This window comes from Lactuca virosa, chromosome 2 (genome assembly GCF_052849685.1).
Source record: "Lactuca virosa cultivar CGN04683 chromosome 2, Lactuca_virosa_CGN04683_v6, whole genome shotgun sequence".
In the NCBI taxonomy this organism is placed as follows: Eukaryota; Viridiplantae; Streptophyta; class Magnoliopsida; order Asterales; family Asteraceae; genus Lactuca; species Lactuca virosa.
The window spans coordinates 208100573-208119861 of NC_136427.1; positions in this window are offsets into that span (position 1 = coordinate 208100573).

Sequence of the window (19289 nt, forward strand, 5' to 3'; positions counted from 1 at the left end):
CTCGTAACATATCACAAATAGAACAGCCATGCACATCGGGTCTACTGTGTGACTGGTCCGCCCGCACCGGGCCTTCAGTCCACCTGGTCCACCCTCTGAGTCTAGCCATGTACATCGAGTCTACAGTGTGATTGGTCCGCCCGCACCGGGCCTTCAATCCACCTGGTCCACTCTCTGAGTCTACAATATGACTGGTCCGCCCGCACCAGGCCTTCAGTCGGCCTGGTCCACTCTCCGAGCCTCGGCACGTCTAGTCCGCCCTCTTGAGGCCTTCAGCCTATCAGGACCGCTCGCCGGGCCTTCGGAATATCTGGTCCGCCCTGGGTATGTTGGCCTACAACACAAAGCAGGACCCGCCTCAACCCAACCCCCGTCAAACAACCATGTGCACATAAAACAATTAATCACATAACAAATCCTTAACCAGACAAACAGTCTAACAGATCGCATAGCATATCAACATCCTAACCAGGATTCCGACCTATCCGGTCTCTAGCATAACATTACCCTATATACCGGGTACCGACCTTAACCAGGTCACTAACATAACACCACCCTAAATACCAGGATGCAAATCTAGCAGAGCAATAACATAACAACAATACCCGGATTTCCATCCGATAAAAGGCCGGCCTTGGTGCCGTAGACCCTGTCGACATAGTGAGGATAACTCACCTGCAATTGCCGACTGAAGAGATACGACCAAGCTACTCCGAACACCGCCACGAACTTCACCACAACACACTACCAAAGAACCAATACCGAAATTACCAAAATACCCTTGGAAGTCAAACTGGTCAACTCTTGGTCAAAGTCAAAGTCCTCAGTCACAGTCAACCTTCCTGGTTGACTCTACTTGCCGAGTCAACCCGTCGACTCGTCGAGTTCTCCTACTCAGAAAACTCCCATAACACGACTCAACTCGCCGAGTCGCCCCAAGACTCGTCGAGTTCAACGATCTCAGAATCCCATCCTGTCCAACTCATTGAGTCGCCAACCGACTCACTAAACCAAAGCTTTAACCACAAGAGGTTGGGTTCTGCGACCAGACTCGCCGAGTCCAAGAACAGACTCGCCGAGTCCAAGGCAATCTTCAACAGACTCGCCGAGTTGTTCTTCCAACTCGCCGAGTCCATGCACATGTTCATACAACTCGTCCAGTACACCCATGTGACTCGCCGAGTCTCTTCAGTTCTCAATCCATACAGAGGCTTTTCGAGCCATGCAGGGGCTCCAATCCATAGATCCACTCTTCTACAGCCTAACCCTCACATAAAGTTGCAAACTTTACGTGAAACCAAGGAGATATAAGCCCAAAACACTCTAGGGCTAGGGTTTATGACAAAGGGGCTTCACCAATAACTCTTAGACAGGAGCTTTATGACATTAAGGACCATCACAAGCCTAGATCTGAAGTAGCAACCTCAGATCTAAGCCTCTAACTCGAAATAGCTCACAATCATACCAAAAATGCCCCAAATCTCAAATGGTAATAGATCTAGATACAAAAGAGCCCAAGCAACAAGTTAATACCTCCAATATATGCTCCAACTGAAGTAGATCCCGGATCTACACCACTCATTTGCAGCAAGTCTCTTGATCTTCAAGCCCCTTTCCAAGATTTTCTCCTCCAAGGCCCTATTCTCTCTATTAATGGAGACTCACTCGAATCTAGGGTTTTCTAAAACTCTCTAGGGGAATAGGAGGCTGGGAGAAGGGCATAAAGTCCTTTAAATAGGGTGCAACCCTCGGGATTAGGGTTTTCTCATTCCAACACCAACTCATCGAGTACGTCTTCCGACTCGGCGAGTTGGCCACTTAACCCGCGATCAATCCCGCTCCGACTCGACGAGTAGCATACCTACTCCTCGAGTAGCTTCCTTAATTTACACTTAGACCCCTCCAACTTCTTGCTTCAGAACTTGGGATGTTACAAGTTGATGATGGGAAACTTCGACACCCAACACTCTCAGCCTGTCTATATGTGACTTCATCTCTAAGACATGAGTGCACACAGGTCTTCCGTCTTTATGTTTCATTGCAAGTAGGGCTTGAGTGATCTTGAACTTTTCAAGTCTTCGAGCTTGTGAGTCAGGGAGAATAATTAGAGGAGGTGGAGGAAGAGAAGTATGATTTCCATGATGCAATCGCGGGACATCATCTTCAGTAGGAAAGCTTGTTCCAAGGGATTTGGGAAGATCATAGTGTTGGGTTTTGAGCATTCTAACACTTCCTAAGTGTACATGCAACCCTAATAAACCTTGGATCTATGTTTGTCTAAAATACATGCAAAATTTATTTTCCAAGGTTTATAACTTATCTAGCATGGCATGGGGAACTTTTAAACATAAAAGAACTAGATGAATTACATACCTTTGTTTGTGAATTGATTCCTTAGGAGTTTGAGAGCCAAGCACCAATAATGTGAATGCCTCAAGTGGAAATCACAAATCTGATGGGTTTTGCGCATTGTAACACTCCTAAGTGTACATGCAACCCTAAATACCTTGGATCTATGTTTTCTCTATTATACATGCAATTATGAACTTTCCAAGGTATTACCCTATCTAGCATACAATACTTGATACTTGGGTAATCAAATAGATAGAATACATACCTTTGTTTGATGTAGCTTGTCTCCATGAAGCTTGAGTGCCTAGTGCCCCAAGTGTGACACCTCAAATGGTTCACACAACACCAAATGCACATGGAATGACTTGAGAGAAATGGAACACTCCTTGAAATCGCCTAGCCCTCATATTCACACATTAGTCCACGATTTCTTGAGCCATGGGATTCTTTTATATGGTGGCTATTAGGGTTACACCATGTAACTCATAACTTTACCCATTCCTTATGCTCCATGGATTTTAACCTCCATGGAGTATCCATGGGTCACCCCATGGACTTAGTCCAACATAAGGAATCTTGGATCACAAGCCCATATATATAAGAATGAATGATTTACACAATCAACCCATATATTTAATTAGTCTCCTTTTGATCACTTAATTAATTCCAAATTAATTCTTGATCAATACTAATTAAATAACCTTATTAATATATTAGAACTTATAATATATTAACCAACCTTAAGTGTTATTTCTCTCATTATAGTCTATCCAAATGCATGATGCCATGCAACCCAAATGGACCATGCCGGGTCGGGTCAAGTCTTACCAATAATAGTTATGGACTTAGACATTAATCCAACAAAATCACCACAAACTTGGAAAACTTATGAGAGAGTATATCTATGCTCTAAAAATCGGCCACCTTTCTTCACACACACTAGGGTCACATTTCATGCATCACAAGCTTGTGTATATAGTGCACATGATTAGGGTAAACCCTAATAACCCATGTCTTTTCCTTTCCAAGGATCCATGGGTTAAGAGCTCCATGGATCATCCATGGACTCCCATATAAGCTTAGCCCATTACCATAATGAGTGTTAGCCCACACAATATAAATATAATAGCCCATGTTTAATTAGTCACCATTTGATCACTAAATTAATTCATAAGTAATTTAAGACCAATACTAATTAAATAATACAATTTCATATTAATATATTATAACTTATAATATATTAATAAGCTGCAAATATACTCTTCTCATAATGTTATCCATATAAATAGTTCGGGTGAAGTGCAACCCAAATGGACCATGCCGGGTCGGGTCAAGTATATACCAAATAAGTTATGGACTTAGACACCTTATCCAACAGTCTCCCACTTGGATAAGTCTAATAACTATATTTGCCTATATGACTTCAGGAACCAACCGACAATCGTAGCTCTCGAAAACTCTGTTGAACTATGAAGCGCCATTTTAGATAAGTGATCATATAATCCTCTGCTCTCATGATATCAGCCGGACAAATACATGGAACAATGTCTTACTTATTGTCCAGCAGTTTGTTTCCCGATTTCCGATTTTTTTGACAAAGTACTTAATCGAACACATCAATTTAGTTCTGATCGGGCCCGGTACATAGGTCAAAACAAAATCATCGAGGGGCCCAGATATCGCTTCTAATCCTCCAAGGACTAGAAGGAACAGATAAACTTCGACTCATATACTTGTTTTTACTACTTTTTGAATTATACACAAAGGCACGTTTTATAACATCAAGTTACTGATGCGTTTACGTGCAATCAATGCACAACCAACTCATAGGTAACAACTCATATCTCTAGGTTTGAAGACTTATATGATATTACCGTCTCACGATCACTCGAGATGAATTCCATGAAGTGATGCAAGTGAGCGTGGGTTGAATCCAATACTCATAACTTATGAGCACTCATGAGTGTTGTAGCCATGTCCAACATCTTAGACCTCTACAACCAACTCATGACAGTCTTGATTTATATCTACTTCCAACATATGACCGACTGTGGATGGTTTGAATAACTTAATCATTCTGAAAGAATAACCTAGTTTTTATGGAAGTCAAAACATGCAAAGTGAAACACAAGAATAATTGAATCCAATATGGTCTCAACCCTTATGAATATAAATAAAACACCTTTTATTCATCACCATATTGATTCCACATTATTCTGTTTCGATTTATCAACTTAACACTTGAATTAAAACAATAGTTGTCCCATGCTCCAAGCATGTACACTATGTTTTCTAAACAATAGTCATGCCATACACCAAGTATGCACACTATGTTTGTCTATGATCTTTACTTTGTGAAGTAGATCGATTGAACATGATTCCAATGATGCTCATTTCACAATCCCAAATCCTTACCGTAAATGAAAGAATACAAAATTCTTGTCATTTATTGTAATCTGTTAGATTCCAAACTTATATGCATTGATCCTCTTGCAATGACTATGCACAAAAGTCACAAAACTTGTCAACAGTCATTACAGAGTATTCCAAAGGAGATCACTTCTATGGAAACGAAGTCTCATATTCCAAGTACATTGCTTTGAACATCCTTCTTGCATAAAAGTTTCTAACTTTCTCGTAGATTCTTAATATCCAACTCCCAATATGTAAAATTTCCATATTCCCATTTTTATTATCATATCTGAACAAGAGCTACCTCTTTTCAGAATATATCCATATGGTCCTTCCAAAATTTAACACTATACTTCCAACTGTCCCTGAGCAACCAATCTTTGGTGAACCTTAGATTGTCCTCGACAATTGCTTAATCATTTTAGTCTTATCCAATTCTAGACTTTTCCCTTGTTAATGCTCTGAGCATTTGGAAAATTTAGAAAGGATGAATATTATAGCACATGTGACCGATCCTACACCCGAAGCATATGGGACACGATTCACGATGTCTCACATAAAGACCTGATACTAGATCAGTCTTTTGCTACAATATTTTTTTATTTTCCATGTTTTCAAAAATCGACTATGAAGAGGGATGTCGTAATCATAATCGAATTTGAGAACGCAATATATATAGAATTTCCTTATGTTGAACCATTCCATCATAAAATTCATATATATATATATATATATATATATATATATATATATATATATATATATATATATATATATATATATATCCTTGACTAAAAATGATTGAAATCTCAATCTAAACTTTTAGGATTGAAATGAAGTATAATCTTCTCTCCCTTAATTATAGTAAAACAACCTTTTCCAAGTGAAATTCTTGTTTTCTATAATTAACAATACTCATCATAATTGATTATGCTCCCACTAGCATAATAATTATTTAGCACAACAATTATGCTCCCACTAGCTTTGACATGTACTCAGAAATCGACTTCTAGAAATCAATACTTTATTGACTTTCATCACCAAAGTTCAGACTTCTGATACGAGATGCTTCGACAAAACTTTATCTAAGCTTCTCAGACTCATACATCTTTCCTTAGATAGCTCACATGTGTGTCTAAACAATTATGAAGAGGGATGCCGTAATCATAATGTTTAGACCTTTTTGCCATTTCTCACAAGTCCATGTTAGTGTGCCGGTTAACCACACTCACTCCACTAACGATTTTGAGAATGCAAATATCACAATTGCTATCTACTTAAAATCTACTTAGTGAAAGCGTTTCCTCACCATCATTTTCATGAATCGGAAAGAAACCTTATGACCAAGTTGTTATGCACACAATTGAGAACTCACAGAACTCACATACATAGCCAACTTTACCGGAATAGGCACAGAAACAAGAATTATGTCAACACGATAGGTTACAAACCTCAAGTCGTGTGCTAGCAATAAACAATAGGTTTTATCCTTGATTAGTTCTTGAAACTTTCAAGACCTTTAAGACTCCCACTGTCCTCTTGACATATAAGTTTCTCTTTGTCAAGAACCATTCCTTGACAAACAAACAAATATTCAAGAGTTAGTGCGGATTCTTATCAAGATAAAAACTTCACACAATTGGCCTTAGTTGGTCTTTGTTTTATCCAAAACATCACAACTTACCAATTTCAAATGTACAAGAGTAGAAAACATTTTACTCTTACATTTGACAAGTGTTATAAACCTTCTATAAGATGTGTCACTCAAGTTACAATCTTGGAGTATGACTCTAAGACTTGTTTTGGAACGAAGTATGATTCATCTTCTTGATTTTAACCATTCCAACAATTCATGAATCCTCTTCTTAGCCATAAGAATGCACTAAGATGTCCCTAGAGGATGAATTGTGATATGGTCTCAGAATCATTAGATGATCATAAAACATGATACTAAAGTACTCTCCCATCTTTTCAGATTTGAGAAACTTTTATCTTTCTGCCAAATTTGATTCTTCCCATTCGTTCTGCCATACATTGAAACTTTTCCAATGTTTCAGAATTATACTTAAACTATTAAGTATAACCATATTTACTAGGCTTTAGTAAATCATGACGAATAGTCTTATTGATCTTTTGTGGTGGACTTCATTAGTGCACCAGAATGTGTACTCGATCCCTTAGTCCTTCACTTGACTCACATATACATGTGAACAAGGAATTAATCTTAATTTTCCAAAGATGAAAATTCTCATTCATCATACTATACAACTTGCATGATTTCCCAGTTTCTATCCAACTGAAACCTTGGGTGATGAGAATCTTTCCTTATTTGGTAAATTTAGACACTACCACAAATGAAAGAATCAAATTCACATTTCCATTATTGCTAGAAACATATAATCATCAATTTTCCATAAAAGCCATTGCAAGGAGATATAAACTTAAATAAAATCAAAAATTTTATTTATTTATAAAATATGGAAAAACGTTTTCCTTACAATGCAGCTTTAAAAGAAAACTATGCTATTAAATATTTCCTAGCAATCTATCATAACTCCTAAGAAGTAGCTCAAGAATCCGATCTTCGAACCATGCGATTGCAATCCATCTTCGCGATCAGATTCATCATACTCTTTCTTTAAGTGTCCTTCCCTTTGCTTGATTCTACCAAACACCAAAATGTAACCGAGTCACATTTTGTATTAAGAATCATCAATAAGGAACTTAACAGAGTTTGATAGTGGACTTACCTGAAGCAGAGTCAAGCTTTTTGACTAGACCTTCTCTCAGATCTTTCAGGTAGTTAAGGCAGCTTCGCAACCAATGCCCCTTCCTTTGGCAATAGACACATATGGACCCTTTGGGAATGGTACATGGGACTATCTCAGACTTAGCCATTCTCTTTACCATTTGGTCAACCGAGTTGACTATGGCCGATCCCTTTCCATTGGGAAGAGAAAGCTTTTCTGGATATTCAATGTTACCATTGTCAATGTCCATGGAAGTTTGAGAAATAGACCTTCCACCCATATTTGCTTGACCATTGCGCCACATCATTTCTGACTCAGCAGCAACAAGCAAATAAGATAGATCTATTAGGGTCATGTCGTGATCTATCACATAGTAGTTCTTAATGAACTCACTATATGAATCTGGAAGTGACTGAAGAACCCAGTCAATAGCCAACTTCCTTGGGACAACGACACCCAACATTCTCAACCTGTCAAAATGTGACTTCATTCCTAAGACATGAGTGCACACAGGTCTTCCATCTTTATGTTTCATCGCTAGTAGGGCTTGAGTGACCTTGAATTTTTCAAGTCTTCGAGCTTGTGGGTCAGGGAGAATAAATGGAGGAGGTGGAGGTAGAGAAGTATGATTTCCATGAGATTTGGGAAGATCACAGTTGTCTAAACCAGACATCTACAATGGGAGATATTCAAGTTTGTTGATTTTAAGTCCTTAATATAACACCCAATATGAAATATTAAGGCTAGGACCCAACACAATATTTTATAACTTGGAAGAGGGATGCCGTAATCCAAGCTATAAAATATTTGAAGGTAGGTGAATGACGATTCACCAATTTCCACCATGAAAAACAAAATAAATTATTAAGTTTTAATTGGATTTGAAACTCCTAGATCTTTTGAGATTCATTGAACTTTCAATGGCATGTTTCAATCTCGATTGTGCCCTTCAGGTTTTGTGACTGGGATGCCGAGGATCACAAAACAAGGTGTGAATAACCATGCAAACTCACTTGGTACCCTTAATATTATCACCTAATCGATGTGCCGGTTAACCACACACGCTCCACCGATCTATGATAAGCATTAAGTCACCCTTCGTGATCCTTACTAGTCCAAGTTAGTGTGCCGGTTAACCACACACGCTCCACCAACGACTTGGTAAGGTACAAAGTGTGAATTTCATGGGTTAGCACCATATTCACATTTTCCTAACGTAACTAAGATTGGGAATTTATAAAAGGTTTAGTTACTTTATAATATTCATTATACTTTTAATGAGAATTTAAAGTCATTGTCCTACCCGTTCGGCTAACGACCCTCCACCGATCAAGGTAGCGGTGGGTGAGAATGGACACCCATTAAGTTGCCATTTTATAGGCAACAACCTTATACCCCCCTTATAGACCGGCTTCGTGAATGAGGCCTACTAACGGTAAAACGACTTGATCTTATACATATATATAATAATTAACCATTAATGTTATAAATAGTATAAGGGTTGAATTTTAATTTTTAAAACTCTAAGGGTTGGAATTAAAGTATATTAAAGTGTGTGTAACTTTACAAATTCCAAAACTTGAGGGCAAGTTTTGAAACTTTTCAAAACTTTTCATTTCATAACTTATGAGTTAATGGTTCATAAAAATGAAGACTCTTCATTTTTATGTAACTTATGTGTTTAAATGTGTGTTTAAAAGAAAGTGACCTTTGGATATCAATAACTTGAGGACAAATTATGGACTCCATTAAAACACATAAATGATCAAGAATTAATGATAAACAATTCAGCAAATAATTCCTATCATTTTTCTAAACTCATAAGAACATGAACATGATCATCAAGATTTCAAGAATTATATGAGCACATAAAATCATGGAATTTTGATATAAGCCATTGTAAACAGATTAGCATAAACATTACACCATCTAAAACAGGTTTTAAAACACCAAAACAGTTTAGGGTAATGTTTCTAGTCCATTTCCAGCAACAAAAGTCGAAAATCTGCTGTCAGTTCATTCTACTCGTCGAGTGCACGAACCTACTCGACGAGTAGGATGAATTTTCACTTGGACTCGTCGAGTTCCCCCATGGACTCGGCGAGTCCACTGTTCAGACAGCAAACAATTTCGATTTTTAACACAATTTTGCATCAAGTATCAACAAACAAGCCTAGGCTCTGATACCACTGTTGGGTTTTGAGCATTCTAACACTTCCTAAGTGTACATGCAACCCTAATAAACCTTGGATCTATGTTTGTCTAAAATACATGCAAAATTTATTTTCCAAGGTTTATAACTTATCTAGCATGGCATGGGGAACTTTTAAACATAAAAGAACTAGATGAATTACATACCTTTGTTTGTGAATTGATTCCTTAGGCGTTTGAGAGCCAAGCACCAATAATGTGAATGCCTCAAGTGAAAATCACAAATCACCACAAACTTGGAAAACTTATGAGAGAGTATATCTATGCTCTAGAAATCGGCCACCTTTCTTCACACACACTAGGGTCACATTTCATGCATCACAAGCTTGTTTATATAGTGCACATGATTAGGGTAAACACTAATAACCCATGTCTTTTCCTTTCCAAGGATCCATGGGTTAAGAGCTCCATGGACTCCCATATAAGCTTAGCCCATTACCATAATGAGTGTTAGCCCACACTATATAAATATAATAGCCCATGTTTAATTAGTCACCATTTGATCACTAAATTAATTCATAATTAATTTAAGACCAATACTAATTAAATAATACAATTTCATATTAATATATTATAACTTATAATATATTAATAAGCCGCAAATATACTCTTCTCATAATGTTATCCATATAAATAGTTCGGGTGAAGTGCAACCCAAATGGACCATGCCGGGTCGGGTCAAGTATATACCAAATAAGTTATGGACTTAGACACCTTATCCAACACATAGTTGTCTGAACCAGACATCTACAATGGGAGAAATTCAAGTTAGTTGATTTAAGTCGTTAATATAACACCCAATATGAAATATTAAGGCTAGGACTCAACACAATATTTTATAACTTGGAAGAGGGATGTCGTAATTCAAGCTATAAAATATTTGAAAGTAGGCGAATGACGATTCACCAATTTCCACCATGAAAAACGAAATAGATATTAGGTTTTAATTGGATTGAAACTCCTATATCTTTTGATATTCATTGAACTTTTCAATGGCATTTTTAAATCTCGATTGTGCCCTCTCAAGTTTGGGACTGGGATGCTGAGGATCACAAACAAGGTGTGAATAACCATGCAAATTAACTTGGTACCCTTAATCTTTATAACCTAATCGATGTGTCGGTTACCCACACGCGCTCCACCGATCTATGATAAACATTAAGTCACCCTTTGCCACTCTTACTAGTCCATGTTAGTATGTCGGTTACCCACACACGCTCCACCAACGACTTGGTAAGGTACAAAGTGTAATTTCATTGGTTAGCACCAAATTCACATTTTCGTAAAGTAACTGAGATTGGGAATTTATAAAAGGTTTAGTTACTTTATATTTATCATTATACTTATGTCACACCCCAAAACCAGAACGACGGAAACGTTCAGGGGTGGAGGACGTCATGTTTAGCATAGAATTCATAAACAAATAACAAAACAAGACTTGAAGCTATAATGCTTCATCTTCTGAATCCCCAGCACGAGCACCTGTCTAATAGTCTCCTGAGAATACAAGTTATTTGAAAGAGTTGATCAGCAATTAAGCTGGTGAGTTCATAAGATTTTAGTGATGTGAGAAAGTTGTAAAGTGTTGTTGGAAATGTATATGTAAAAATGGTGTAAGTTGTAAGTTCTGTTTTGAAAAGTTTGCCTGTTACTCTAGAAAATCATATATTTCCTACTTTGATGGAAGTTTAAGTAAAATGACACTACAACCCATTCTATGGGTACTAAGTGGGTACAAGTTATATAAGACTCAGAGTAAACAAACAATCGATTGTGCGCATCTGCCTCAAGCTCACCACCAAACGAGGAACAGAAATTAAGGCGGATAGCACACATCCCATTGTTTGTTAGATCGTCGTCATATATAACCTTGGTGTATTCACTTGTTACTCATGGAGTTAGTTGTGATGGTTCCTTTGTATCTAATGAAACATTCTTTAAGAAAACCCTTATTTCTTATAATAAAATGGTGACCACAGTGACAACTTTTATAATAGCTTAGTTTATACTAATATATATAATCCAATATCGGATAGAAAGTTAATTGAGTGAATCTGCCCTAAGCCCACAACCAAACAAGGAACAGGAAGTAAGGCGGAAAGCACACATCCAACTACCTAATGGGTATTAGTTTTATATATAAACATGATGTATAAACTAAGGTATTGTAGAGTTACTCACCTAAGGTCTTTTAATTTGAACTGGTTTAATAAAATGGATTAAACCCTTTACTGGGAAGTTTCAAGTTTTGTATACCAAAAGTACTGAAAGTATGTTTTGTACTAGAAAAACTGTGCTTTGACTCTGTGTCCTATAACCTGACCCATACCTGGTACCCTTATGATGACTTAATGTATACTAAGCATACATATATATATATATATATATATATATATATATATATATATATATATATATATATATATATATATAGAATCGGGTAGAAAATAGATTGGGTGAATTCGTTCCAAGCCCACAACCAAACAAGGAACAGGAAATGAAGCGGAGAGCACACATCCTATTACCTGTCGGACCCTATTGGTATATATATATATATATATATATATATATATATATATATATATATATATATATATATATATATATATATATCCTGTTATGTATACATTCAGGAATCATAAGACTAGCACTATGGTCCTATCCTTTACTCGTATCCTTCTACCAATGCATCTTCTGTTATGTGCTAGACTCGACTGTTCTGTTTGTCGATTGTAAGAATGTATATTTTCCCTAGTGTATAACTATCTTAACTCTAAAATAGTTTGAGTCGGACTTTCGAGTGGTACCGTCACTTTATAAAAGATATGGGAAATGTGAGTACACAATTGTCGTTTATAATGACATGCGGATGTACTAATAACCTAAAAACATATTTGTTTTATTACGGTTATAATGTGAAGGCTAGAACCCTTACTATACGCTCTCCCTGTCAGGAGATTAGGGGAACTAAACACGACCTCTGCAAATTCTTGCAAGCCATGTAATTCACATTAAAGTATATGATCATGTATACCCAATATAACTATCACCTTTTGTTTAAAACAATGAGTTAGTGATTCATTGGTATAATTAGATCCTGTATGTGTGTTCTCATGTTATAGCAACCTAACTTGTTTGTTTTGTACTGTATCTTGTACGTTCTGTTTGTCTCTCTGTATGGTATTGTTTGATTCTCTTCACTATCTGTTCTGTATGGTATTGTTTGTTTCTGTGCTTCATTGCACTAGAAGTAATGAATAGCATTCTCCTAAACTATACCTATTATAGCTTACTAATGTTCTACTTGGACTGTTACTGGAAAGACTCGTTTATCTACTAAGTTATGTTTGTACTTTAAAAAAAAAGTTTTGTATAACTAGAAAGTAACATAACTGTAAAAGAGTTTTGAAATGTTTTGACGACTTATAAATTACATAAGTAACATTTTGAAAGATGTTTATAACAAACATTTACACAATTATCATTGTGTTCAACTTGTATTCCCCCCCTTAAAACAGTTAAAATAGTTAGAAGATTCATTACGGGGTATGAACTCACCTGATGTGGGTGATTCAAACGGGTATGTGTGTAAGGATGAGAAGTTCCACGAATGAAGTCCCGAGACACAATAAGTCCTAAATGACATATAAGGACACATATTGGCATGAATATAGTGTTTATAAACAACTATATGAAGGGAAACACCTTCCAGGACTAGGAAACACCTTGATTCAAGTGTTATAAGTACTAAGGATTGCATCTAAGGGTGGTAGGACCTTGCATTTGAGTTTAGGGTTCAAGGGTAAACTATTTTGGAGTTTACGGTTTTGGGACCAACTCCCTTGGAGTTTACGGTCGTAAACCCATGAGTTTACGACCATAAACTCATGGTAACTCCACCATTTTGTGGTTTGAAGTCCTAAAAGTCATAATGAAGCATTTCTCCTTCAAGTCTAAGCCTTAGGAAGTGATTGTGGCATCATTTCACCCCTTTAGGGAGTTTACGGCCCATGGACCATTTCTCCATGTGTTTACGGCCGTAAACTCTAATGGTTCATGGTCTTTTTGATGTTTAAGGTCCTAAGCACTTCAAGTATGGGTTCTGGGTCACTTGCCTTGCATCCTATAGGGTTTATGGCCCTAATGGCCACCAAAATGGGGTTTACAGTCTTGGGAGTTTACGGCCGTAAACTCCCTTTGATCTTGTGTTCTTGATGTTTTCAAGTCTCTAAGCATGGATACTAACTAGATATGAAGTATAAGGGAGTGTACTTACGATCTAGAAGCTTGAAATGGTTGATATTGGCCAAGAACACTAGTGTATGTTCTTGGTGAAACTTGAAGATCTATGAAAAAGAGTGATTTCTATGGATGAAATCATGGAAGGACACTAGATTAAGTGATGTATCAACAAATCTAGGAAGAATACTTACTTATGTGAAGATCTTGGAAGGAAACCTTCATGATACTTGAGAGGATTTGAAGGAAAATCGGCCAAGGAAAGGAAAGAATGGGAAAAATGGCCAAGTATCATATATATACCCTTGAGTTTACGGCCACATGAGTTTACGGCCGTAAACTCATGGTCTTGTGGCCGTGAACTCAGTTAGATGAGGTTTAGGTTTGCTTTGCTACACTGTGGTTCTAGCAGGTATTTTCTGACACTTAATCCTTAAGTGTGTTAGGCTCAAAACTCCTTAGAATGACCTTTAACCGGGCTAGAACTCAGTACTAATGAGTTTGACACTCATTTGAGTTGATTGACTGGGCTTAAAAAAATAAAAAAAATTTCGGGTTGTCACATCATCCCCCCGTTAGATGGAATTTCGTCCCGAAATTAGCTTTCTTAGCATTACTACTGGGGTTGCGCTCCTCTGATTGGCAGAATACCCACTCGTAGACCTGGCAACTTTGCCCTTCTGTTCATGATAGGATTTGTACTTTGTCCATCTATCATTACCTCGTGTATACAAGTCGTATATAATTAGGGTTAGTAAGACGGTTGGATGTGCGACTCTGCCCCAGGTCCACAACCAAACAAGGAACAGGAGATAGGGCGGAAACACACATACTAAATCTGCGTAATCATAATCATATACCACCCTCGCGTATACACTGAATAGTTATAGGTGGGTTGTATTCGTCCTTAGCCTCTGTGCTCGAACTTGGTCTGCTGGACGAGTGGTATTTCGTGACGGTCTGCGGACATCTGACGATAAGGCTTCGGAGGACAAAGTACTCTTCGCACGAGTACTTCGGGGGTTTAGAATACGAAAGATAAAACTGAGGTTTAGGTCGGACTTTCGATACCAATGACGAAAGTTTCGAGAACTTGCCGATCGAGGCGATAGAAACATATGAACTTAGTATGGTGAGGACCACGCCAACTCATGATGAATGAAAACAACGGACTCCTTACTGAACAAAGTTTTGGTAAAATGAAAGAAACGTCTGATATACGAAGATGTATCCCTTGTATGCTTGATACTGTACTCCTAGTATGTTCGGCAATGTACTCTTGTGAATGTTCCCGTGTTTCCTGTTTTCTTCTTGAAGTTAACACTCCTACGTATCGTACCGCTATGTGCGAATACATACAAACAAAAGTGCTCTACTAACTGGTGGGGATACTTTATATCATAATCCTCCTTGGTACCACTACCATCGCCTGCCATATACAAGTTATGAATATTTAAGATGAACCGGGCAGTCGACTGAGTAACTCTACCTCAAATCCTCAACCAATTAAGGAATGGGGACCTAAGCGGAGTCACTCACTCTAAGTCTGCAACATCTTAGTTGCGCACAACTCTAATGTATATGGTAAGACGTAATAGCTTCTCTAAGGGATCTTTTTAGTTCTCTTGAATACTGTGACCTATTTCAACATGTGAGTTGTTATAGTTACTTTTAAGTGTTGTCCCCAAATTTTAATCTTATGTGAATATAAATTAATTTTAAAAGTAATTACTATATCGAAAACGTACCGCTACTCGTCGACGACTCCGGGGTAGATTCTCCTGCGGTGATCATCAAAATGCGTCCATCCGCGCCTGAGTTCCTTTTTATCGGGCAGTCCCTCTAAAAATGTCCAGCCTCACCACAGCCATAGCAGGCTTGGTTTTCTTCAGCTCTGAGGACTTGGGAGATCGGTTGAGCCGGTGCCTTGCAGAAACGGACTGTGTGTCCCTTTCTGTGGCAGTTCAGACACTACATTTCCCGGCATACTCCGGTGTGGTGAAAGTTGCACTTTCCACACTTCGGAAGATTTCCAGCATATCGACTGGCAGGTGCTGAAGCAGTAGGCGTCGTAGCGGTGTACATAGTACTCGCTCGTTGCTCTTGCGGGGTGTCTTGTGTTGTTCGCTTCTTCTTTCTCTTGTTCCCCAACTTCTGATTACAGTCCTCTTCCCTCGATGGCTCAGGAATAGGGACTTTTACACCATGGCGGACTCCATGGTCGATGAGTCGCTGAGCCAGGCGTTTAGCACTATCGAACATGGCTGGGTTAGAAGACAACACATTTCCTTGGGTCGGAGCAGTCAGACCCCAAATGTATCTTTCTATCTTCTTGCTCTCCGAGGTAATCATCCCGGGGCATAGAGCTGCTAGCTCGCTGAACCGGTCGGTGTAGGTCACTATGTCAGAGGCGACCATAGTGAGATCCCACAGCTCTTGTTCCAGTTTTTGAATCTCGCCTAACGGGCAGTATTCCTCCCGCATTAACTCTTTTAGGTTTTCCCAACCTATTGAGTTGGCCACTGATAGGGTCAGTGACTTAACATGGCTGTTCCACCATGTTAGGGCCTTGCCAGAGAAGGTGCAGGCAGCAAACCTCACTTTGCTTCCTTCTGGGCATAAACAGATTTCGAAGACCGACTCTGTTTTCTCGAACCATTGCATGAGGGCAATGACTCCTTCAGTCCCATTAAAGGACACTGGCTGGCATTTGGTGAAGTCCTTGTATGAGAACTATCTCGAGCGTACGAGGACCTCACCTCGAGTAGAATCAGTAGGCGTTTCACCTCCACTGGTACTGATGGGGTGATATTGAGCCATGGTTGTTGCCACAGCCGCAGCCACTGTAGTGTTTATAGCTGCCATATCGATTTGCGAAGGAGGCGGTATTGGAGTTATCGGAGTAGTGCGTCTGATAGATCTGCGAGGAGGCATCTTTGCTAAAAGAATACAAAGATGAGACGGAATAAGTCTAAAGCAATGGACACAAGCCGAAAGCTGAAAAGACAAGGTTATCCTAGTTCTGGATGTATCGGGTCCTGACTTCCACAGGGTTCTAGAAACAATTCATAAATGAGTCTATACCTAATAAACTCTATAAATTTGAAATACTATCCTCAAATGAATATCTGTTTCCTGAATAACTGTTACCAGCTGCACGTAAGAAAATAATCTTAACATATAATGTGAGCAGTGTTTCCACTCGCTCATTAAATTAACCAGATTATTATTTATTAGTGTGACGTGTAAGACGTTTTGGTTATTTCAGTTGATCCTTCTTTGAAAACTTCTCATGAACTTGTTCTTGTTCCTCCTGGACTCTTCTATTGTCTACTATGAGGAAGTGGTTACATCTATCTGGGCTTGTCGTGCGAGAATGAAAGCGACTAACGAATCTATGAGCTTTAAGGTAACTTTATGGGGTGATCCTTACGGAGTCTTCCTATAATTGTACAAGGTACACAAGTTTGTATATAATTGAAGATTAAATAGACCTTCGAATAAGTGATCCCACTCCAAAGCTACACCCTTAAGAGGAATGGATAGCGAAGTGCAGACCACATATTCTAAGTCTATAAGATCTTGATTATATATAAAACTTTAGGAATATACCTTGCAAGATTATAGACCTATCTGTAAGGGTCTTTTAAGTTCTCACATAAGTTATTTATATGGACTAAAATACTCCTATAGTATTCTAACTCTGAATGTACTTGTTCTGGTGTTCTCTTGACTGGTGTTTAGGTAAGTTTTAACACTGTTGGAACACCACATTATTCCCAAACACATGTCGGTCACATCTCGAATGAATATAGTTGATCAGGCTATATTGATCCTAGTTATGATTACATAACTGTTCAGGTTGACGATAGTGCCCAACCTCTAAATACTTTAGTTCTGTTCTCCTCGTGACACTAGTTCTATTATGTACATGTATAAGCAAGTAGGTATATTTTTATAACCTAAAGGTATATTCTAAAAATATATCATTATCCAGAGCACTTAAGCCCCATTGTATTTATAGTTGTATATCTTTTATCGGTTGATATACTTAGTTCACTATAAACAATGCTCTGATACCAATCTATCACACCCCAAAACCGTAACGGCGGAAACGTTCAGGGGTGGAGGACGTCATGTTTAGCATCACGAGATATGTATATGGTAAGCAACTAATGAACAACCATTTCATTTCGAAAGAAATTGTTTACAATGTGTGTGTTCACAAAACATAGAATTCATAAACAAATAACAAAACAAGACTTGAAACTATAATGCTTCATCTTCTGAATCCCCAGCACGAGCACCTGTCTAATAGTCTCCTGAGAATACAAGTTATTTGAAAGAGTTGATCAGCAATTAAGCTGGTGAGTTCATAAGATTTTAGTGATGTGAGAAAGTTGTAAAGTGTTGTTGGAAATGTATATGTAAAAATGGTGTAAGTTGTAAGTTCTGTTTTGAAAAGTTTGCCTGTTACTCTAGAAAATCATATATTTCCTACTTTGATGGAAGTTTAAGTAAAATGACACTACAACCCATTCTATGGGTACTAAGTGGGTACAAATTATATAAGACTCAGAGTAAACAAACAATCGATTGTGCGCATCTGCCTCAAGCTCACCACCAAACGAGGAACAGAAATTAAGGCGGATAGCACACATCCCATTGTTTGTTAGATCGTCGTCATATATAACCGTGGTGTATTCACTTGTTACTCATGGAGTTAGTTGTGATGGTTCCTTTGTATCTAATGAATAGTTCTTTAAGAAAACCCTTATTTCTTATAATAAAATGGTGACCACAGTGACAACTTTTATAATAGCTTAGTTTATACTGATATATAAATCCAATATCGGATAGAAAGTTAATTAAGTGAATCTGCCCTAAGCCCACAACCAAACAAGGAACAGGAAGTAAGGCGGAAAGCACACATCCAACTACCTACTGGGTATTAGTTTTATATATAAACATGATGTATAAACTAAGGTATTATAGAGTTACTCACCTAAGGTCTTTTAATTTGAACTGGTTTAATAAAATGGATTAAACCCTTTACTGGGAAGTTTCTAGTTTTGTATACCAAAAGTACTGAAAGTATGTTTTGTACTAGAAAAACTGTGCTTTGACTCTGTGTCCTATAACCTGACCCATACCTGGTACCCTTATGATGACTTAATGTATACTAAGCATACATATATATAGAATCGGGTAGAAAATAGATTGGGTGAATCCGTTCCAAGCCCACAACCAAACAAGGAACAGGAAATGAAGCAGAGAGCACACATCCTATTACCTGTTGGACCCTATTGGTATATATATATATCC